The sequence below is a fragment of the Ovis canadensis genome, chromosome 18, assembly GCF_042477335.2.
Source record: "Ovis canadensis isolate MfBH-ARS-UI-01 breed Bighorn chromosome 18, ARS-UI_OviCan_v2, whole genome shotgun sequence".
Lineage (NCBI taxonomy): Eukaryota > Metazoa > Chordata > Mammalia > Artiodactyla > Bovidae > Ovis > Ovis canadensis.
In genome coordinates this window covers 38,389,312-38,398,494 of record NC_091262.1, presented here as the reverse complement: position 1 = coordinate 38,398,494, position 9,183 = coordinate 38,389,312, and positions in this window count along the sequence as shown.

The following is a 9,183-nucleotide window of genomic DNA, read 5'->3' as shown; positions in this document are numbered from 1 at the left end:
CAATCTTTCCCAACATCAGGGTCTGTTCAAGTCAGTCAGCTCTTCACATCATGTGGCCAAAATATTGGAGTTTCAGCTTCAACATCAGTCCTTCCAATGAACACCCAGGACTGATTTCCTGTAGGATGGACGGGTTAGATCTCTTGCAGTCCAAGGAACTCTCAAGAGTCTTTTCCAACACCACAGTTCAAAAGCATCAATTGTCTGCTCAGCTGTTTTTATAGTCTGACTCTTACATCCATACATGACTACTAGAAAAATCATAGCCTTGACTAGACAGACGTTTGTTAACAAAATAATGTCTCTACTTTTTCATATGCTGTCTAGGTTGGTCATAACTTTCCTTCCAAGGAGTAAGCATCTTTTAATTTCATGTCTGCAATCACCATCTGCAAGGAAAGATAGAAGCATCTGAATGCAGAGTTCCAAAGAAGAGCAAAGAGAGATAAGGAAGCCTTCCTCAGCAATCCATGCAAAGAAATACAGGAAAACAATAGAATGGGAAAGACTTGAGGCCTCTTCAAGAAAATTAGAGATACCAAGGGAACATTTCATGCAAAGACGGGCTCGATAAAGGACAGAAATGGTATGGACCTAACAGAAGCAGAAGATATTAAGAAGAGGTCGCAAGAATACACAGAAGAGCTGTACAAAAAAGAGCTTCACGACCAAGATAAAAACGATGGTGTGATCACTCACCTAGAGCCAGACATGCTGGAATGTGAAGTCAAGTGGGCCTTAGAAAGCATCACTATGAACAAAGCTAGCGGAGGTGATGGAATTCCAGTTGAACTGTTTCAAATCCTGAAAGATGATGCTGTGAAAGTGCTGCACTCAAGTTGCCAGCAAATTTGGAAAACTCAGCAGTGGCCACAGGACTGGAAAAGGTTAGTTTTCATTCCAATCCCAAAGAAAGGCAATGCCAAAGAATGTTCAAACTACAGCACATTTGCACTCACCTCACAGGCTAGTAAAGTAATGCTCAAAATTCTCGAAGCCAGGCTTCAGCACGTGAACCATGAACTTCCAGATGTTCAAGCTGGCTTTAGAAAAGGCAGAGGAACCAGAGATCAAATTGCCAACATCCACTGGATCATCGAAAAAGCAAGAGAGTTCCAAAAAACCCCATCTATTTCTGCTTTATTGACTATGCCAAAGCCTTTGACTGTGTGGACCACAATAAACTGTGGAAAATTCTTCAAGAGATGGGAATCCCAGACCACCTGACCTGCCTCTTGAGAAACCTCTATGCAGGTCAGGAAGCAACAGTTAGAACTGGACATGGAACAACAGACTGGTTCCAAATAGGAAAAGGAGTCTGTCAAGACTGTGTATTGTCACCCTGCTATTTAACTTCTATGCATAGTACATCATGAGAAACGCTGGGCTGGAAGAAGCACAAGCTGGAATCAAGATTGCTGGGAGAAATATCAATAACCTTGGATATGGAGATTTGACCACCCTTATGGAAGATAGTGAAGAGGAACTAAAAAGCCTCTTGATGAACGTGAAAGAGGAGAGTGAAAAAGTTGGCTTAAAGTGCAACATTCAGAAAACGAAGATCATGGCATCTGGTCCCATGACTTCATGGCACATAGATGGGGAAACAGTGGAAACAGTGTCAGACTTTATGTTTTTGGGTTCCAAAATCACTGCAGATGGTGAGTGAAGCCATCAAATTAAAAGACGCTTACTCCTTGGAAGAAAAGTTATGACCAACCTAGATATCATATTCAAAAGCAGAGACATTACTTTGCCAACAAAGGTCCGTCTAGTCAAGTCTATGGTTTTCCCAGTAGTCATGTATGGATGTGAGAATTGGACTGTGAAGAAAGCAGAGTGCCGAAGAACTGATGCTTTTGAACTGTGGTGTTGGAGAAGACTCTTGAGAGTCCCTTGGACTGCAAGGAGATCCAACCAGTCCATTCTGAAGGAGATCAGCCCTGGTGTTCTTTGGAAGGAATGATGCTAAAGCTGAAGCTCCAGTATTTTGGCCACCTCATGTGAAGAGTTGACTCATTGGAAAAGACTCTGATGCTGGGAGGGATTGGAGGCAGGAGGAGAAGGGGACGCCCGAGGATGAGATGTCTGGATGGCATCACTGACTTGATGGACGTGAGTTTGAGTGAACTCCGGGAGATGGTGATGGACAGGGAGGCCTGGCGTGCTGCGATTCATGGGGTCACAAAGAGTCGGACACGACTGAGTAACTAAACTGAACTGAACTGAACTCAACGGGTCTAGAACAAGCTTGACTTTCGGTCAAAGCACCTCATGTTATTTTCAACTATTATGAAAGGAAATGAAAGGGAATAAGATGCAGTGTTCTGGTGCTATACTCCGTTTTTTAAGAGCAGGATGGTGATGCTGAGTCTTTGAGCACAGCAAACAGGTTTATTTTTTTATTTGTTTTTCCTCCTCCTATTTATACACAGATGAAATTCTTGAGAAATCTAGGTAAGGGGCCGAAGTTGAGGTTAATTGGTGTTAAATCCAGGAGAACTGGAAGAAGCCAGGAAGATGGAAGAAGAGGTGGATGGGGCTGCCGTCAATAAAATCGGCACCTTCCCTGCATCACACCCCTCTGCAGTGTAACCCATGGCACTTTGTCTTCAGTCAGTCCCTCCCGCTAGCCCCATGGGGACAGGAGAGCGACTCAGCTTTGCCCACTGAGCACAGGGGTGGTGGGCCCAGTTCATCTGCCCTGTGTTAAGAAATTGGGCCTGCAGCCCAGCACACAGGGCACCAGACCCATCCATTCTGTGTGTTTAGGCAAAAGTGGCTGAGGATCACAGTCCAACAAATATCAAAGCTGCTTCTGATTCCAGACTCACTCCTGAGTGCCTTTTCTTTTAAAGTCTAATCAGGCTCCCTCCTGATTGCACTTTGTCTCAGATTGCATAATAAACATGCTTTTGTTTAAAAATTTGTTTTGCATTGTCCCTTCTGAACTGTGTTGATGATATCGTATCTGACATAGCGACAGAGTTTGGTTTTTTGTTTTTATTTTCACTCAAGCAGGGTAGAAGACAGAAGAACGATCTGAGAAGTGTCACTCTTTCGGAGGCCAGCGCTCAGGTGAAGGATATCGCAATATCCAGGGAGAGGATAATTCTAAAAGGTGAACTTCAATAAGGTGTTTTGAGCATATTTTCCATGGGATCTTAGTAGATGAAAAAGATCCAAATATGGAGAAGGGATGGCAACCATTCCAGTACTCTTGCCTGGGAAATTCTTGCCTGGGACAGAGGAGCCTGGTGGCCTACAGTCCATGGCATCACACAGAGACAGACACAGCTTAGCGACTGAACAGCAACAGTGCACAGCCAGGCAGACTGTGATTCGGGGAAACACTGCTTGACGGAAGCGTGGAATAAAACGGAGAGTGAAGCGACTAGCAAACGCGGAGCATAGAGTTTTGGAAGACATTAAAAGTGTATAGAATAACAGCTGCACATATTCAAACAATAAAGTCTGTGGCTAAAGGAGAAAAGGAAAAAGATCCAGATAAAGAAAAGCAAGGATTTGTAAAAACGGATAAAGATCAAGCTTCTGAAATTCGGGTGACAACGATGCTCACTGAGAGCTGTAAGCTGTGCGGTCTTCATCACAGAAATCTTCTTCCTGTCACCAGGGTGTGTATAGAAGGAGAAAAGCCCTTGGGGATATTGGCTTACATGAACTGGGGGAATCTTAGATTGTTTTTACGGCAGCGCCAGTTAGTAGAGGCCCATAATCCACAGCCGGTGTCTCAACAAGCCTTGGTTCACATGACTGTTCAGATTGCCTGAGGAATGAGCTATCTGTCCAGCAGGGAAGTCATCCACCAAGATGTGGCTGTTAGGAACCGTGTCGCTGAGGACACACTTCAAGTTAAGATCGCAGACAATGCTGTCTGCAGAGACGTGTTCCCCATGGACTCTGTCATTGCCTGGGGGACAATGAGAACAGGCGGGTTTGGTGGACGGCCCTTGAAAGTCTGGTTAATAACGAGGTCTCCAGTGCCAGTGACCTGCGGGCCTTCAGAGGGAGGCTGTGGGAGCTAGCTTTTGACTCTGGGCCAAATGCCCTACGTGGACAGGGACCCCTTTGACATGGCTGCGTGCCCTAAAAGACGGTTACCGCACTGTCCTGAGGAACTGTTTGCTGTGATGGCTTGTTGCTGGCCCTTCGATCTGGAAGAGAGATCCCAGTTTTAGCAGCTGGTCATGGATAGCCACCTCTGCCATGTCCTAATGATTACAGATGGCTCACTAATTGCACCGCATGTTCAGCTATGTATCTTGAAAGAAAAAGATCAAAGAATTTGTGCACCTGCCTTAAAACCACCACAGGTAACTACTATTAATAATCTTGTTTTTCCCTCTAAACATTTTTAAACACCTTTTTTTAAAACATTTTTTCATTTCACTAATTATTTTGCTACAATGTTACTTTTGATAACTCCCTAACATACTGTATGGGTCTAACACCAGTAACTTAACCAGAATCCCACTGGGAACATTTTAATTATTTTGAAGTTTTCGACATTTGAATAATACTACAAAAACATTTTGTCACATAAATGTCTATATGTGTGTTAGTCACTCAGTTGTGTCCAACTCTTTGCAACCTATGAACTGTAGCCTGCCAGGCTCCTCTGTCCAGGGGATTCTCCAGACAAGAACATTGGAATGGGTTGCCATTCCGTTCTCCAGGGGATCTTCCCAACCCAGGGGTTGAATCCAGGTCTCCTGCATTGCACGCAGATTCCTCCTCATCTGAGCCACCGAGGAAGCCCAAATGTCTCTAAAATCCATGATTATTTAACAAGGCTAATAGGTAGACTAAAATGATCGTTCGTGTGGAAATGGTTTCAGCAACTCAGAGAATGGAGCAAAAACCAAGTGCTTAATAAGACATTGTCTGGACACTGTCCAGGGAGGAAGAGGTGGAAATCCTGGGAAGTGGTTTGCATCAGGAAGATTCCAGACTCCTGTGGGATGGTAGCATAATGGAGGAAAGACACAGCTGTCAAAGCCAGAGACCTTTTGCTGTGATTCAGCAGGGAGAGCATGAGGTGTGCCCAAGAGGACAGAAAAGACAAAAGAATCCAGAGGAAGACAGTCAAGTGCTGAGACACGGTAAAACCCGAGTCTGAGGAGTCAAGAAAAAAAAAGGCCAAGATGACTCAGGACCCAGGAAAGGGATGAGTGAAAAGTCACTTCACGGTTTTCTGGAATCTATTCCAAAAACTGAGTTTTGTATTTTCTATTTGTCCAACTCAAACTATTGGGGGATGTCAAAAAATCTTTAAAAGTTTATATGTATTTAATGAAATTCTATAGAGTGAATGTTTATCATCCAGGCAGAGAGACTGTGCACCCTGCTTATCCTTACTACTGGGGACAAATTTCTGGCCTTTAATCCTATTATTTTCAATTTATAAAATGGACATGACATTTTTCAGATTTGCTTAAAGTTTAAGTTCTTTGAGCAAAGATTGTGGCCAACTTTGCTTAAAGGCTGTTTGAAGGGTTAACAGGACTTTTCAGGTGGTGCTAGTGGTAAAGAACCCTCCCTGACAATGCAGGAGACCTAAGAGTTGCTGGTTCCATCTCTGGGCCAAGAAGAGCCTCTGTAAGAGAGCATGGCAAGCCACTCCAGTATTCTTGCCTGGCGAATCCCATGAACAAAGAAGCCTGGTGGGCTAAGGTCCATAGGTTGCCAAGAGTTAGACATGAATGAAGTGACTTAGCACGCAACAAGCACAAATAGTTGACATGCCTTAGAAGGGAGAGGTTGGCTACCGCCCTGTAGCGGCTAGAGGTTGTCCCCTGCCGATCAGGGCCACGTACTCACATTCTAGGCTTCTTTCCTCCGAAAGGGACTTTGTTTCTATTCCAGAAGAAAATACAGGATCTTTCCTACTGAGGAGGAGAGCAGGAGCAGATGCGTCAGCCATCTATTTAAGCTCTGAGTTTCATAACCTGGAATTTATGCATAAACCCCATTGCACACACAGGTACACATGCCTCTACCCTCTCCCCCTGTGGGGAACCAGGGCTAAGTTTACTCGGCAACGAAACAGTCTGATGCTTGATCCAGAGATCTCATGATGGGCTGGTGTGTATACAGTTGGCTAGCATGTATGTTTGTATGCATACATATACACTTGTATACTGGTATAAATACATGCTACCCAGGTATACGTGCACACTCATAAAGACTCATATAAATAACTGTGGTAAGGTAACTCATTAACTCAGAAGTAGGATCTCAGACCTGTCAGAATTTCAGACAAAATACCGAGAAATGGATCAACAGAAGCAGTGGGATGTCTCAAGATCAGGGTAAAAGGATGCTGACTTCCCCCACCTCCTGTCACTCACTTGATCTGATGAAACAAGCTGCCATGTTTTGTGCAAACCTATGGAGAGGCCTGAGCTTCCCTGGTGGCACTGGGGGTAAAGAACCTGCTTGCCATTGCTAGAGACCCAAGAGATGCCAGTTCAATCCCTGAATTGGAAAGAGCCCCTGGAGGAAGGCATGGCAATCCACTCCAGTATTCTTGCCTGGAGAATCCCATGGACAGAGGGAGCCTCGTACAGGGTTGCCAAGGGTCAGACACAGCTGAGGCGACTTAGCATGTACACACACACATATGGAGAGGACTGGGCTGCCCTGGTGGCTCAGCCGTGAAGAATCCGCCCGCTAATGCAGGAGACTTGGCTTTGACCCCTGGGTTGGGAAGATCTCCTGGAGAAGGAAATAGCAGCCCACTCCAGTATTCTTGCCTGGAGAACTCCACGGACATAGGGGCCTGGTAGGCTACAGTCCATGGGGTTACAAAGAGTCTGACATGACTGAGTGACTAACAAACAATAAATGGAGAGGCCCTCATCACAATAAACAATAAACGGAGAGGCCCACGTCACAAGGACAAAGGACAGCCTCCTGCCAACTGCCCCCAAGAACTGAATCCAGCCCCCACCTCATGTGTACGCTTGGAAGCACGTCCTTTCCATTCAGGCCTGTAGGGACCACAGCCCCAACCTGGTGAGACTCAGTATCAGAGAACCAAACTACACTGAACCATTAGAAATGGCGATGTAATAAAGGCTGTGACAAACCTAGATGCCGTATTAGAAACAGAGACATCACTTTGCTGACAAAGATCCGTCTGGTCAGCGCTATAGTATTTCCAGTAGTCAAGTACGGATGTGAAAGCAGGACCATAAAGAAGGCTGAGCACCGAGGAACTGATGCTTTGTTTAACTGTGGTGCTGGAGAAGGCTCATGAGAGTCCCTTGGATAGCAAGGAGATCAAACCAGTCAATCTTGAAGCAAATCAACCCTGAGTATTCATTGGAAGGACTGATGCTGAAGCTGAAGCTCCAATACTTTGGCCACCTGATGGGAAGAGCCGACTCACTTGAAAAGACTCTAATGCTTGAAAGATTGAAGGCATGAAAAGAAGTGGTCGACAGGATGAGATGGTTGGATGGCATCACCGACTCAGTGGACGTGAGTTAGAGCAAACTCTGAGAGAGAGTGAAGGACAGGGAGGTCTGGCATGCTGCCGTCCATGGGGTCACAAAGAGTCAGACATGTCTGAGTGACTGAACAAGAAGAATAAGGCTGTAGTTTTAAAACACCAAGTTTTAGGGTAATTTCCACTAATACGTGCCCTTACCTATCCTGTAAAACATGGCCCGGTCTCCCTCGCGTCCGTGCACACGGGTGTCCCTCCCACAGCAGCAGTGCTGCTGGCCATGCCCTGCGTGCACGTTCTCGGAGGGAACAGGGCCCAGAGCACCAGGGGTCACAGGGCTGCCCTGCCCTGGGCCTCTTCATCCAGAGGCCAGTGTTTAACACAGAAGTGCCCTGGCATCTGGGGGTCAGCCACCACTGAGGGGCCACCCTCCCTTGCAGGAGCTGCTCTGGGCGGTCCTGTGGTGGGTCCAGCCTGGGAGCCCAGCCCTGCTCGAGCCACTCTGAGAGCAGGAGGCTGTCTGCTCTGTCCTGTTCACGTCTCAGCTAGAAAGCTGGATTGGGTTTTCAGTTTTTTTACCAGCAGCTTTTAGCTATATGTCAGAATAAAGTCAGCCACAGAGTTCTCTCCTTGATCTGCTTGGTCCTTCACGTTTCTCTGAATTCTCAAAGCAGCTGGAGCCCACAATGGGGAGGGGTGGGGTGTCTGGAGAGGAGGGGCTCGGGCACCAGCTGCCTGGTGCCCAGGACTGACTCGTCTATGTGTTTGTTTCCAGTTTACCCGCACTACTTCTGTAGGTGATTATACAGCGTCCAGAATACGACAAAGGCTACATTTTGAACTTGATGCAATCTTTAATCTGTCGATACTTGTTATATGGACCATAAGATATTTTATACAGAGTTTTTAATTAGTGAAAAATTCATGAATACCAAAGAAAAAAAATGTTCCTTATATTAATGTAAACTTATGACTTCATTTATATACTTCCTTTTTCTTGTATATCCAGGCTATGAATATCCTTTCAGATCAGTTCATGTTCTGATACCTGATTTTAGTCTTTCAAATGATTGTACTGTAATACTTGTCTGTATAAATCCTATGAACAAATATAGGGCTTTTGCAAATGATGCATTTATTGTCATTATTTTTGTTTAATTTTTAAATGTTAAGCCATGAGAGAAGGGGTTTTACTGCGATTGTAAAATCATCATGACATGGTGTGCATTATCCTTCCCGAATGTAACCAAGCTCTCCAACAATCACTCTGAAATGAGCGAACTTAATTTCAACCAATTGTTGTATTTTAACGACTGACCTAAACTGTACTTTGTTTCTGGGAAGAAATGCTTTTTGTCTGCAGCGTGAAGCGATTTAAAAGCACTGGGTGTTAAATGTGAGCTTCTAATGAAATTTGGGCTGAAAGGATAACTAGAAGACGACTATGAAAATCTCTCCTGTAACCTAGTCTCTGTGGACCCAGATCCCTCCTCTCCGGTGAGACTCTTCGAGGACCAATTGCGATGCCCTGCACCCGCTGCGGAGCCATCCAGCTGGACAGTGAGGGCGCCACATCCCCGACAGACAGACAGCACAGTGCAGCTCTGACAAAGGCCTTATTTTTCTGATGTAAATCATCTCTTTACATCTGTTTGTAAACATGTTTAAAGAATGGACCTAGGCATACATGTTTAGATTTTGATGACATA